The sequence below is a fragment of the Cupressus sempervirens genome, chromosome 9 (assembly GCF_028749045.1).
Source record: "Cupressus sempervirens isolate cs-2001-9-10 chromosome 9, ASM2874904v1, whole genome shotgun sequence".
NCBI lineage: Eukaryota > Viridiplantae > Streptophyta > Pinopsida > Cupressales > Cupressaceae > Cupressus > Cupressus sempervirens.
Window position 1 is genome coordinate 260,606,627 of NC_143126.1, and position 14,136 is coordinate 260,620,762.

The 14,136-nt window shown below is 32.4% G+C and overlaps 1 long non-coding RNA gene across 1 annotated transcript in view; it reads left to right on the forward strand.

Moving 5' to 3' along the window:
* The window catches only part of LOC149538443 (uncharacterized), a 65,869-nt gene extending 56,203 nt beyond the window's left edge, over positions 1–9,666 (forward strand). The window contains exon 2 of the long non-coding RNA XR_016356058.1: positions 9,569–9,666. This is a non-coding gene — a long non-coding RNA (uncharacterized LOC149538443). The remainder of the gene's footprint in view (positions 1–9,568) is intronic.
* The last annotated feature ends 4,470 nt before the right edge of the window (positions 9,667–14,136 follow it).

Genomic DNA, 14,136 nt, shown 5'->3' on the forward strand with positions numbered 1-14,136 from the left:
ATTTTTTTTGTTCAATTCAAGACATTAGAATCATAGAAATGGATAAAAATTTGGAAAAGTTGTGTGTGAATGGTGTGTTGAAACCTAAGCATCAACACTTGGAAACTAAGGGTTTAGCCCATATGTCATAGATACCCTAAGATTTTCAAATAAAATGGATAAGGTTTATTCTTAGCCATGTACACAATGGGTAGCTATGGTTGGAGTAGGCTATTCTCATAATTAAGAAAATGATTCATCAAATCAAAGGGCTCCTAATGTGACTAAGGCAAAGACTGCCAAAACCCTAAGTCAGGTAGAACTAAAAAGGAAAACTCTTGCTGAATGGGATGGAAGAGGTATGAAAATCAGTTGTGTAGCTGACATGGAGTTGAAGTTTGGAATTCATGTAATAGCACATAAAATATATAGCTCCATTCATCTCAACATCATATCATGTAAGGCAGTTGATCTCGCTCTCAAGGTGGTGAAGAACAACATGTCCTCTGACCTTGCTAAGCTAATGTTGAACCAATTCAACAAGGAGATGGAGAGCATTAGAACTTTGAAGAATAACCCATGTAAGTTTGGTTCACCTTTAACCTATTTATTCTTCTTTGTGCAAAAATTTTTCCCTCCAAAGGCACAGTTGTATGAAGAAAAGATGTGTTTGTACTATACCAAGTTAATGAGTATATAGTAGAAATGGGTGAGAACTATGTCAATATCATGCATAATTATTTTAATTCATTCAAAGAAAAGATGAATAATAGATTTAGAATTCCTAAGAAACTTGTAGAAGATTACAAAGATGATGTTTGTTTTATGGTAGACTATGACAAGGTATATATACAAGTAGCCAAACCTAGAGTGGTGTGGGTTAAGCCTCTAGGCTATGAGGTTAACATTGATGATACCAAGGACATCATTGAGGCATAGATGAATGAATCTGTGGATCCCAAGGCTACATATTTTAGTACATATGATGAAGCCAAAGCTATAATTGAACTAGAAATAAAGCTTCCTCAAGCTGTCAGCAAAGGAAAGAAGAGGATAGCAAAACTAAGATAAACCAGTTCTACTCTCCTATTGAGAGAAGGTAAAGTAGATGATGTGGTAGAAGATGATGCAAAAGATGAGGTAGACAAAACTAAATTAGAAGAAGAAGAGCCAATTAGGAAGAAATGTAAGGTTATCATAACCAAACCTACCAAATCATCTACTGCAATATTCACTAGAAGGACATCTAGAAAGAAATTGAAATTAGGTGAAGAAGTAGAGGATGTTTTTTTTTAAATTACCTCTACCTACATTTTAAGAGAAATCGAAAGAGATTGATTCTAGAGCTGGCATGGAAATTTTTAAATCATTGAGACATGAGACTAGAAATGTAGAGGAGAAGAAGAAGTTGAAGACATAATTATGTCTAAGCTAGGTAAATGGAAATATTCACCTAATCAACTTGCACAAAAAATTCACAAAGAACTAATGGAAAGAATCAAGCCAAGATGGGAACATTCCAAGAAAATTGCAAAGGATATATATGAGTAGGCTCTGAGGCAACTCATGTCAAGTCTTAATGACAAAGAAGTAAAAGAGTCCATGAAGAAGAATGAAGAAAAACTCACTTTGAAATTAACACTTTCTTGATACTAATTAATGACATTGAACATGTGGTGAAGAATGTCACTACTACATGGAAGAATATCTTCAATCTTCATCAGAAGAGTGATTTTTTTGTTCATGTCAATGATAAAGATGATAATGAAGATGACAAGGAAGAAAAGGACAATGATGATGAAGAAGAAACAAATAATGATAATAAAGATGATGAGGAGCAAGAACAAGAAGCTACGAGGAGAATCTCCTTGAGATTTAGAGCATTGAGAAAATTGACCCTAAGAAGATTGTAGCAGTACTTATGGCCTCATTTTGTCACTCTTTCAGAAAAGCTTTAAAGCCATCAAAATTAGAGAAAGCCTTTTCTGAGTTGGTTGTGGAAAACACTGCAAATCCAAGCACTCAACCAATCTTTGCACCTATTCAGCTAAGTACTTCATTGACTAAATTGATCAACACTTCAACTACTAAGTAGTCAGTGCTTCCTCCTTCATTAGATTTGGCTACTTAGCAACTAGGAATTTCTACAATCAGTACAATATCTACTTTTTTTCCTAGTCCTATTTCCACTATTGTTGTTATTCCCAATGCACAAGTAGTTAGTACAAAGACAATTGAGAGCATGCCTCAACCGAGTACTAAGGTTTCTAGCAAAGGAAAAGATAAAGAAGAGGACATTGGTCTTGATGAAGATATAGTTATCCTGAATTGGGATATCTCTACTCTGAATCTTGATCAAATGCATATAGTAGGTGAGCTTTTTCAAAAGAAATCTACGAAAAAAAGGCTTAGAGAGGAGAGAAACAGAGAAAATCAAGTGCTAGAAGATGTAAAGAATGTACTTGCAAATGCACTTAGCATTGAGGTTGATGCTTCTCAACTTATTTTGGCTCAGTTAACAAAATATGTTAATAAATTTAATGAATATCAGAATGGACAAGAAAAATTGTTGCAAAGAGCAAAGAAGAAATTTGAAAACAATGTATTGGAGCTAGTTGGCTCATCCTAATAGGTGGAACAGTTAAATCCTTTCACAAGGTAGACTTAACAGTCTTTTGTAAATCTCTTTATCAAGTACATACTTCACTATATGTTTGTAAATCCTTTTTCAAGGTGGACCTAGTAGTCCTTATTGCTCCTAACAGGGAAGATCATCAGAAGTGATCATTGTAAGCCTTAATAGGCCAACTTTATATTGTAGTACTAAAGCTTGTGGGTATCATCCCCGCCCTGGTTTTACTTTCTATTTGGAAGGTTACTGGGTTCCCATATTGTGTGTCAAAGTATTATGAATGTTTTAATGCTTTCAATTTTTCATGCATGCAATTAGATCATAATACATATGAAGGATTAATTGGTGAATTAAGATTAAGTTTTATTGGGAAATGATTCACCCCTCCCTCTTAGTAACCTAGCCTATCTTATATTTCCAATAGATCAATGGTAACGAGATTAGACTTCCTCTTTTTAAACCACTTCTTCTTTCTACTACATCAAGTCCACACTTTAGTCCTAAAGACTTGTCAATATCATCGTTAGCCCAACCATGATACTGAGGTATGTTATTAGTTGAAGCATAATATTTAGGATTTGATTGATTCTAATGCTTATCTTTTGATAGTAATGATACAAGAAACAAATTTTTGGCACCTCCTAATGAAAATCTTCAAGTCTAAACCAATCCTTTACATCAGCATACTACTAATACTATTGTTCAACATCCTCATTTTCCTTCTCTTGAAGTGAATGTTGCTTATGACACCTTATGACGAGAGAATGATAATACTATTAATGTTGTGGAAGGTCTATTTTAACGTCCACCTCCACCTAAGAAAGACATTCATTCTACATCTAATGACCAACCTAAACTAGAACCTAATCATAAGCATACTAGAGACCTTTCTATTTCATTTATTGATGTTGACATCTATAAGGCTCATGATGGTCCTCTTTATATTGCTACTCAAATTATAAAATATCATTCTTGTGGGTGTCCTTTTTATCCTACTTCTATGGTTAATGTCATTACTAAGGAACATTTATATGCTAAGAAAAAACCTCATGATTTTTATGATTCAATTGATACTTGGATTTAGACTTTTAATGGTTTCATTTATCCTCCTCAAGGTTCCATTTCTTTGGATGTTGAGCTATGTGGTAAAGTGGCAAATAGTACCTTTGTTTTTGTACTTTCAATCAATTCCAATTGAGGCTTGGTTTACCTTGGTTGACTTCTATGCACAATATTGCTTCCCCTATTCATTACTATATTGAATTTCCTTATGATAGAGACATTAAGATGATCAATCATAGTCTTTATCATCATTCTATGCCTCAATATCATGCTACTCTTGATTTATTTTTTCTTTATATTCCTACTACACCTCCTACTCATCTAGATTATATTTTTGCATTTATCAAGCTCATAAATGTTGAAAGATTGTTCAGTTGAGTTTTCCTAGGGATATCTCTCATGGTCTTCTACATACAACTATTAATTTTGATTCATCTATTTCTAATGGTCAACCACCTATTGCATATATTGATCCTCCTAATGTGCTTCTTCCTCTTAATGTGGTTCCTTCTCCTAGTGTGGTTCATTCTTCCAATGTCGTTCCTCCTCCTAGTTGTCAACATCTTGTTGTTTCTCCTATTGTACCATCATAAGGTAGGAACATATAGTTTTTGATCCTCCTTCTCAATAAATATATAATAAATCTAAGTGTAACTTACATGCTCATGAATGTCAAAAGAACTGTTAGGCCCATGTTTATAGAGGAAGTTAATCATACTAATGACATAGATATATATGGTATTCCAACTTTGGATTATATTGTTATTAATCTTGATTAAGAAGATAGTTTAGATGATGATGAACATGATATTATTGACATTGATGTTCATTTACCTAACATTCATTCTATGCAACTTACACTTACATCTACTCTTGGCCATAATGACTCTCTCAAGGGTCCTTCTTTAGACTTAGCTATTGTTCTTACTCTATTGGATATAGCTCCTCTTACAAGTTATGCACTTTTTCTTATTGATTCAAAGAAAAGGAGGTAACAAAAAAACTTCAATCACAACTTGAATGATTACACAAAGTCACTAGGTTCTTAAGGCACTCAAATGGACCTCAAATGCACAAATTTGGAATAGATGGTAAACTATATATTTCAACCCATCAAAGTGTTTTAACAGACTGAAATTGATGTGTTTCAACAAGTTTTAAATCCACAAAACCCAAGTTTATACACAAATCAAGTTACCCTCCTTGACTAGGCTACTCTCTTCATTAGGTCAGTAGACCCTATTTTCTTGACTTTTCTCTCAAACTTTATAAAACACCAAGCAAAAAAATATGATTTTTAGATACCTTTTTCAGATTTTTATAACATATCCAAAAATGAAATATCACTTCTTTGGAAAGATTGTATGGAACAAGGCAGTTTGTCTCAAAATTAAACCTAATTAGGCCACTTTTAGAAAGCAAGTACCCTTTAAACTTATCCCCTGACTCTCAAAATTTCTAAAGTATGGTATTTTGATGCAAAACTAAGGATTCCATAGTTATTTTTCCAAGTTAACTCTTCTAAGCCCATTTTCCAACAAACCCTCTCATTAAATGACATAAAACCAGGGTTTCTTAGTTCTCCCACTTCTAGAACCCGTTCAAAGTTGAAACACCACATTTAGGACATGACCTAACTCATTCAAACATAAAAACATACCCTCATTAAGGCAAACATTTTACTGATGTACTTGTAGTAGCATTTTCCTCTACTTTTGCCATTGTTAGTCATGGTGATCACCCCTTAAATATTTCTCCCTGCACTTAGATTGGTTAGTAACATTTGAAATATGTTACAATATATCCATTCCATTGGAAATAGCAATAAAATACCTTAGGAATGGATCAAAACATCATAAAAATCCCTCAAAATAGTTAATTTCTCAAACTATTACAGCATTGTGATAAGGAATAACAAGAAAAAGGGATGTTAATGCTTCAAGATCACTTTAAAAAATCATAAAATGACTATATATAGGTCCTAATTCATTCCACAAGGTTAGATACTTGGAATCAATGCAAAGACAATGAAAGCATTCAAAGAAATATTGCAAAAAATACAGTATTTTATTCTCCAAATCTATGTTTTTTCATATAGTGCCTTCTTCTTATTCTTCTTAAGTTCATAGGCCTCTCTAGACTTTATAGAATCACATTCTAACTTCCACTAACTTCTTCTATTTGGTTGTGATGATTTACAACTAATAAAACATTAAAATAGACCCAAGATCCTTAACTAGCCGTTAGGCTTATTTTCAAATTTGAAACTTTTGACAAAAAGACTCCAACCGACCCCTAGTTAATACTAATACCATTCTATTGACCCTATGACTTAATTAAACAAGCCTCTCTAGACCCTTAAGGTATTATTAGCCCATTTACATTGCATTTTTCATTACAAAAGGCCATAATAGGATTCAAGATTTTCCAATTTATTGGCTTTGTTATCAAGATCTCCTCCTTAGTCCTTGGTGTCTTCAATGATTCATTTGTCCTCCTAGGTGCTTGTTATCTACCAAAAATGCGCCCTGTTAAGTTTGCAAAAAACTTAACCTTTTGGAGAAACATGGAAACATTCCAAGGTTGTGGGTAAATCGTGGCTAGAATTAATCTCTAAATTCTAGGCCAGCTTCCTATTTGGTAAATCACTTTATACTGCCTGAAATTGATTCTTTTTATGGAGGCAAAGAGAAGAAGGATAACAAAAAATAAAATTCTAAATCCTAAGGGTGATACACCAGAATATAAAGATGAGAAATGATACTGTTAAGGCACAATAAAACTTTACTAAAGACCAATTCGACATAGGCACAATATTGATATCAAAATACCCAAATACAACAAGAGAAGGATTGACCTCAATTCAATTGCTAATAGAAATAAGAACATTCACAATTAGCAACTAATATGAAAATTTAGATCACAACTCACAACCTATATGGGTAGAAAATACTCTTTTGTAGATGCTAAAAATTGTGACATTAACTTGAAGGATTCAAGAATGAATCACAAAAAGAACTAACATAAAAAATAAAAAGAACTCACATGCAACAAAAGAACCTAATAATGGCTTCCAAACTATTCTTTATTCCAGCTTCAAAGGTAACAACATAATAACACTTCTCAAAATTGAGTTACAAGCAATCTGCAAGTGACCACCATGAAGGACCTCAAGAAATCACTTCAAAAATCTATCTTTGCATAAAAAACTAGAACCCCCCATAACATGAATCCCCAACTCATACTTATGCTTTTTCTACCCAACTGAATTTTTAAGAGCCATAAATGCTAGGTCGGATTCAGCTCTTGAGGCCAACTTGAGTCTTTGAAAAGACTTCAAAAAGGTGTACAAAATAGCCCAAAAGGCATGGTCTGATAATATCGTCAACTACCCCTCATAATTGCAGTCACATCTCCTGGAAAACCTCCAAAAATCTCAAGAATGCAATAACTCCTCCATCTTCCAAGTCTCATCAACACATGACTCATATTATGACTTTTGCAAAAATATCTCAAGATACTTCTAATTTTATTTTAAAATAAAAATACATATCTTATTCTTATCATTAATATTAAATATTTGTGGCTTAGTTATCTAGTCAATATTGACTAATATCAATTAGATAAGTAAATCATAAATTGTTTAATATTTAAATTAATAATATTTATTGTAACCTTTATAATTTATATTTCAATAAGTATTAATTGTATTAATAATGTTATTAAATGATACGTTAAATCACTTAAGATTATTAATCCAGTTGATGTTTATTGAATTATAAATTGTAAAGTTTATAATAAATATATTTTTTAAAAATGGTAAAAATAACAATGAATATCTATTATAGTATTATGAGCATTATTCTAATATACCAATCGGATCAATAATGTTAATAATATAATTCCATTGATATATTAAAATCACGCTCTTAATACTATAATGCATATCCAAAGTATTTATCTTACCTTTAAAATAAAATTAGAGAGATATTTTTGCAAAAACATAATAAAGCCAAAAAAAACAAAAAAAGGAGAAGGTTCTCGACATGGAAAAGAAGACTTTGGAAAATAAAAGGAAAACTCACAGACTTCAAATGTTATGGAAAATTAAAAAGGGGAGATGAAACATTGAAACTGCCCCAAACTCTTTTCATTTACTCATTCTGGAGGTTTTCAAAAATTGAAGAGGAGGAATGAGGGTTTGAAGAATCTTCACGGCCACAATGCTTGAGATTTACTGGTTTTTTCCATTTGCTGAAGATGAAGCCATCATGTTAAATCATGGAGGTAAGATCTAGTCATTTTCTTGTTCTCATTGTGATTCTGCTAGCTAGAACCTTGTGTATCGAGGGTTTTGTTAACTCCTTTGTTGATAGCTTTATGGCATATAAAATACATTACTATTCTGGCTTTGAAAACTCCATTGTTGAGCTCGCTGGTTTGAAGCTGCCATTGTTGAACTTGAGCTTCAAACTTTTTTATTGCTAAGATAGATCTTGAATCTCTATCATTTCCAGCCATGGGCATTTGTTTCATTGATTTGCTGTTGTTGTTGCATCTGGTTTTACCATTCTTTACAAAACTTGAATCACTAACTTCTCCTGTAGATCGAGTTGGGTTCAAACTTTAGCATTGAAAGCTTTAAACTGTGCATTACTTGTTGTTTCCATCATATTTGTTGGAGGTTTGAAGATGAAGCCACCATGACAAACTTCTTGGAAGTTTGACTACTTCTGGGTTTGAAATTTTTAAAACAAGAGTTTTTTTTTTCTTTTTTTTTAAAGTTTTAAAACAAGTGTTGGAAATCACATTTTAAATAAAACCCAAGTAGTTTCTCCCCTTTTGAGTATTTCTTCATTGCATATTTGCTGAAACTTCTTAATCATGAGATGATTTTCTCATTTTGAATTTGCTATTCAGGTTTTGTTGCTGTCATAAAATATATTCTGAGGGCTTCTAAAAAAAAAAATCATTGACGTATTTTCTCACTTGGGTTTTGCTGAAGTAAGATGAATTCTAGAACCTATATTTTGTTTCCATAAAAAAAACCCAGGTCAGATTTGCTTTCATTCAGGTTTTGAAATGAAGAAAATACATTATTGTTATTGTGCTTGTGAAGCTTATTTGCTGATTACATTTCTCTCAATATGCTGGTATTACTTCATTTCTTTTTCAATTGTCAAAGTCTAAAAATTCTGAAATATTACTCAAGCCACTTCTTAAACTTGATTGCATAAGAGGAAGACTTTGTTCAGTTTTGATCCTTTTCAAAAATATTGCATATTGAAGTCTCAAAAACTCTAGATGGGCTCTGATGCTTTTGTTGATATTAATTGGTTTTCCTTTGGAGTCTGGTTGCTTTTTCAAGATTGATTGTTGCATTTGTTTGAATGCCATGACATATAGCTGCTTCATTAAACATTTTCCAGTTCAATACATTGAGAATTTCTTCTCATGCTTTCTTGTAGTGGTACACATGTTTGCAATCTATGATAGCAATCATTATTTTTTTACTGTAATTCTATAGCATCTTATCCTTCATTCCTCTTTGTATTATCAATGAATTTTGTTTACAAGGTTCGAGCATGGACTCATGACACATGTAAACAAAATTTTATCCCTTTGAAGCAGATATCTTAAATCTTTTCAGCGTAACAACACTTTGAATAGCCTACTGCTTTCTTTTTTTAAAAACACTTGACTATGACAAATACTAGTCTATTTTGATGCAAAAGAAAAATGATTTTCCTTTTATTTTATTTGATCATGTACTTAACTGCTCCTATTTAGATAATAAATATGAGTATTTGATGTACGTGCATTTGTATTTAGTATTAGGAGCCGTCATTGCTTAGATCTTAAAGATCTAACCCATTTCTTCTTTAAAAATGCAAGATTCGAAGATATCAGAGCACCTAGAAACACCAAGACAATAGCCAGACTCAAGGCGGAAGGGATCCAATAGACCTACAATAGCCATATACCCCCAGGCAATGGCTGGTTCCTTTACTATTTCCCATGCATTTATTTCATATGTTCTTTGCATATTTTCATCTACATAGGACTAGTTAAGGTTACTCTCACAACCTTGTGTGAGAGGTTTATATTCAGTAGAATATATTTCATTTCAATTGCATAAAAGATGAAATCCTTTATATTGAAAATATAATTGAAAGACTTGAGATGAATACTTGTACTTGTAATCCCTTAATGCGTTGCATATGGTAAAAAAAAAAAAAAACCTTTTTTACTTGATATGCTCAAATTTTTTGGTGCAATCAGTAGTAAAAAATTATAACAGTGCTCCTACACCACTTATTACTACTGACCAAGATAGGGGAGGAGGGAAATATGCTTGAAGTGAGTTCTCTAGCATAGAATATTTTTGTGTGTTTGTCTATTGTGATGTGTTTCCTCATATCATGTTTTTTTAATGTTGTTTTAGATTTATTTAGATGACCCTTGTTTCTTTGTTGGAAGAAGGTGAAAGGAAATTAAATATCATAGCATTCTTATATTTGTATCTTACCTCTTTTATATGTTGTTATATATTATGTTGTATATGTGTTATTATTTGTACTTGTATCCTTGTGTTGTCTTCTTGGATGTGCAAGATGGTAGCACCAATTATTTTTGGTCTCCATGATGGAAATCCAAAAGGAATCTTCTTGGTAACTCTTACTTGTCTTTCTTCCATTTTTTTGTAGCTCTAATTCCTTTAGGGGATGATTATATTTCATACTTGATATAATATTTACATGTTATCATATGATCATAGTGACCTAAAGTTAGTAAACCCCTTCATACTTTTTATATATTACATGTTGTCTCCCTTGATTTGTCTTCTTCTAGGACCATCTCGTAGTGGAACCATCTCTAAGTAGATGTATGTATACCCTATTAAAGCCATCACTCTTATTAAAGTGATAATAATGACTTTAGCATGGGGTCATACACTTTACTATTTTTTGCATTTTATTCATGGGGTAGTGATAATGGATACAAAGTATAGCTTGGGGTACTTTAGCTATAGATGCTTAATAGGATTCCTAAGTTATCCTCAAATCTATGCATTTCTACTTCAACCATTTTCAATACACATGCATCTTGTGAATCCCTTTATGGATTATACATAGTCCTAAAGAATGGATTCTTCATGCACATATTCAATATAGGAAGTGACAATCCTTGACATTGGGTCTTTCTTTCCTTTGCACCACACATAGGTTAAATCTCATCTATGGGTAATGCTTAACAATTTGTTAAGTCCCATACATGGGTAGTGTAGTCTTATTGGACCTTGCCATGGTGATATGAAGAGCACTAATTTATGGATAACCCTTCTAATGGGTTGATTTGTGAGTTACCACCCCAATATACTATTTGAATGTCATCTTTCGTAGTATCTTTTTAAGTGATTCATAGTAGGGTGGGAACTCTACTAGGTGAGACAATCATTGATCTTCTCTTCTTTCTCTTTAGCCAGTGATTTCTCTCTTAATATGATTTAGGGGTTAGCAAAGACTCAAGTCCCTTTGGGGTTTTATGAATTCTTTATCTCCTTGATTATAGTGAGAGTATCTTAAAATTTGTGCTCTACTTTACCAAGAGTTTGGATTGATTTCATACTCTCGCTAAAGTGAGGGCTAAATATATTATCTTAAATTGGAAGTACCCCAATTTAATGAAGGTTTAGAACCTATATAATGTGGTATGATCAGTCTCCTTGCATTTCTCCTCCTTTCTTCCCTTTTTTGTCATTTCTCCTAGGTGGAATTGGGTTAAAACCTAATAGATCCTTGTTAATGCTCCTATTTTTATGGCATTAAAATTGAGGTATGATCTAACCTCCTTGGTCCTCCCTTTTCTTCACTTGGAATTTTCTCTCTGCACCAAAATGGCTATCTCAATCTCTGTGCCTAATTTTTTAGATTTGAGACCTATTTTGAGATCCCGAATGGATCCTAAAGGTTCTAGCATGTAGTTGTTAGGGGTGTAGTGCACCCTTGATGAGCCAATAAGCATTGCAGTGTACCCCTGATGACACCTATTTTGGGTCCTCTATTCAAGTCTCATGTCTAGATACCTTCATGGTGTTAATTCCTAGGCAATTTGGCCTATGGGACAATTAATTCTGAGCTCTATATAAACCCTTCCATTTACTTCATTTGGCATCCAACCTTACCAAGATTATTCACAAGCATTCTCAAGTTTAAGCACTCACACTCAAGCATTCAAGCCTTCAATTATTTAAGTATTTACTCAAGCATTCCTCCATTGAAGATTAGGAATTCAAAAATTTAAGAAATTAAAGGATTTTATCTTCAAGATGTTCTTCAATCCTTTGTTGCATCTTCTACATCCATTCATATTCATCTTCTTGGTCCAAATGAATTAGTGAAGTAAGCACATTGCATTCAATTTGAGAGATCTTACATTGTAAGGTGAATTCATACATTTACTTTACATTTCATGCTATTTAAATTGTTTCAATTCAAGGTTAATTCCCAAATTGGGGTTTGAAAAAGGCAAACCCCTTATCAATAATAGAAAATATTTTCTTATTGCAGGTTACGGATATCAAATCAACGAATAAGTTGCAGATTTGAGTACCCTTTTTGGCTTTGTTCATAACAACAAAATCAAAATCATCATCACACATATTCTATCATGGCCTACTGGGCCACCCCTTATGCATCAATATTGTGTGAGTTTCCCTTGATCATCTAGTTTTCCTGTGATAGATCGTCATCTATTGTGTAGTTTCAGGCTCAGATCTAATGATTTTTGCTCATTTTGGTTAGCACAACAAGCATAAAAATAGATTCTAAAGGTGTGTTCTTTACCTTCTTTTTCCTTTTATCATACTTATGTACATCTAGCTCTATCTTATTACATTCCTCTAGGGTCCTCAAGGACTTGGTTATCTTTCCTCTTATTCTTCCTAGACCTAGTTTGCATTAGAACTTCTTTCTTGTTTGGTTAGCACTAATATTTCTAGACCTAATTCTTTAGAATTTGGGTTGAAAGGACTTATTTCCTTCACCTCCCTCCTTCTATTATCTATGTGTGTGTTTATGTGATGAACTTAGGCTTTGTATCCTTTATTTACATTCCACCCTTACATTAACATCTATGAACTCGAGTTTAGCATCAATAATGCCTATCACTTGTATACCTTATCTTATTAATTTTGGGGTCAAATAATTTCATGATAAAGTGCTCCCCTTATAACTATGATAGTTATTTAAGCCTAAGTAGAAGGTTCAATTCTAGGCAATGCATCCATCTTTTTCTTTATACATTCCTTTCTCTTTTCTTTCTATAACTTTGTGTTTGCAACACTTCTCTCACAAATGTATTATATATTCTCTCATTTTGTGATTTTTTAGTATTTGCATTTCTTCATCCACCATAACTATTCCTTCTAAGATTAGGTGTTCTCATTGTATTCACAAATCCATTGAATCTACACAATCTAGCTTTATGTCCAATTTTTTGTAAATATGACATGTAATGACTAGATTCACATACCTTTGTCCAACCTAATTAATTTTCAATCTAAAATATTTGGAAATGTGCCCAAAGTTGTTTCATTTGTAGCATATGACTTAATTATTGATAACATTGTTCATTCCCAAAGGTCTTCTTGTTGTCATGTTAGTTCTCTTAGTTATTCTCATACTATATCTATGTTTAGGCTTTGTGTAGGAGGGAAATGAATCCACTACCATATGTATAGATGAAGGGTGAAAAGCAAGATTCACCTACTAATATAGGCCCAATTTACCACAAGCTCAAGTTTCAATTCATAACCTAATGTAAAGGGGTGAATTTCTTGGAATTACTTCTCCCCCATTTCCATAAAGGGAAGGTTTTTATCAAGGTATATATACAATATAGAAATTAATGTAAAAGAATACAAATTTGAATTTAAATAGAGAAGAAAATAAAATTCAACTTATGAAATGAAAACTTGTAAATGGGTTTTCAAATGATCTTTGAAACTTTTGAAACTCGTGTTCTAGACCAAAAATTATGAGATCAACAAAATGGTTTTATTTTTTTAATGGGGGTTTTGCCTTGGTCAACCCCTAGTTTAGGAATTAAGCTTAAAATTAAAATAATTAAATTACTAAAATGTAAATTAAATGTTTGAGTTCACCTTATAATAGTAGGATTTATTAGATCAAATGCAATGAGCTCACTTTTCCAATTCAATGGATCAAGGAGATGTGAAGATAAAAGAAGGATTCAAATAGAATCCCTCTCTTGATGACAAGCTCCACTATCGTCAATGAAGGAAGTTTGATATTAAAAGGTTGTAGCATGAATAATAAAGAGATGGTAAATCCCCAAAATAAACTTCTCAAAGTTCCTTGAAAGCACATTGAATGCAACAAATCTCCTCTCCAATGACTTGGAAAAGGATCTCATTAAATTATCTTGAAAATTTCTTGAAT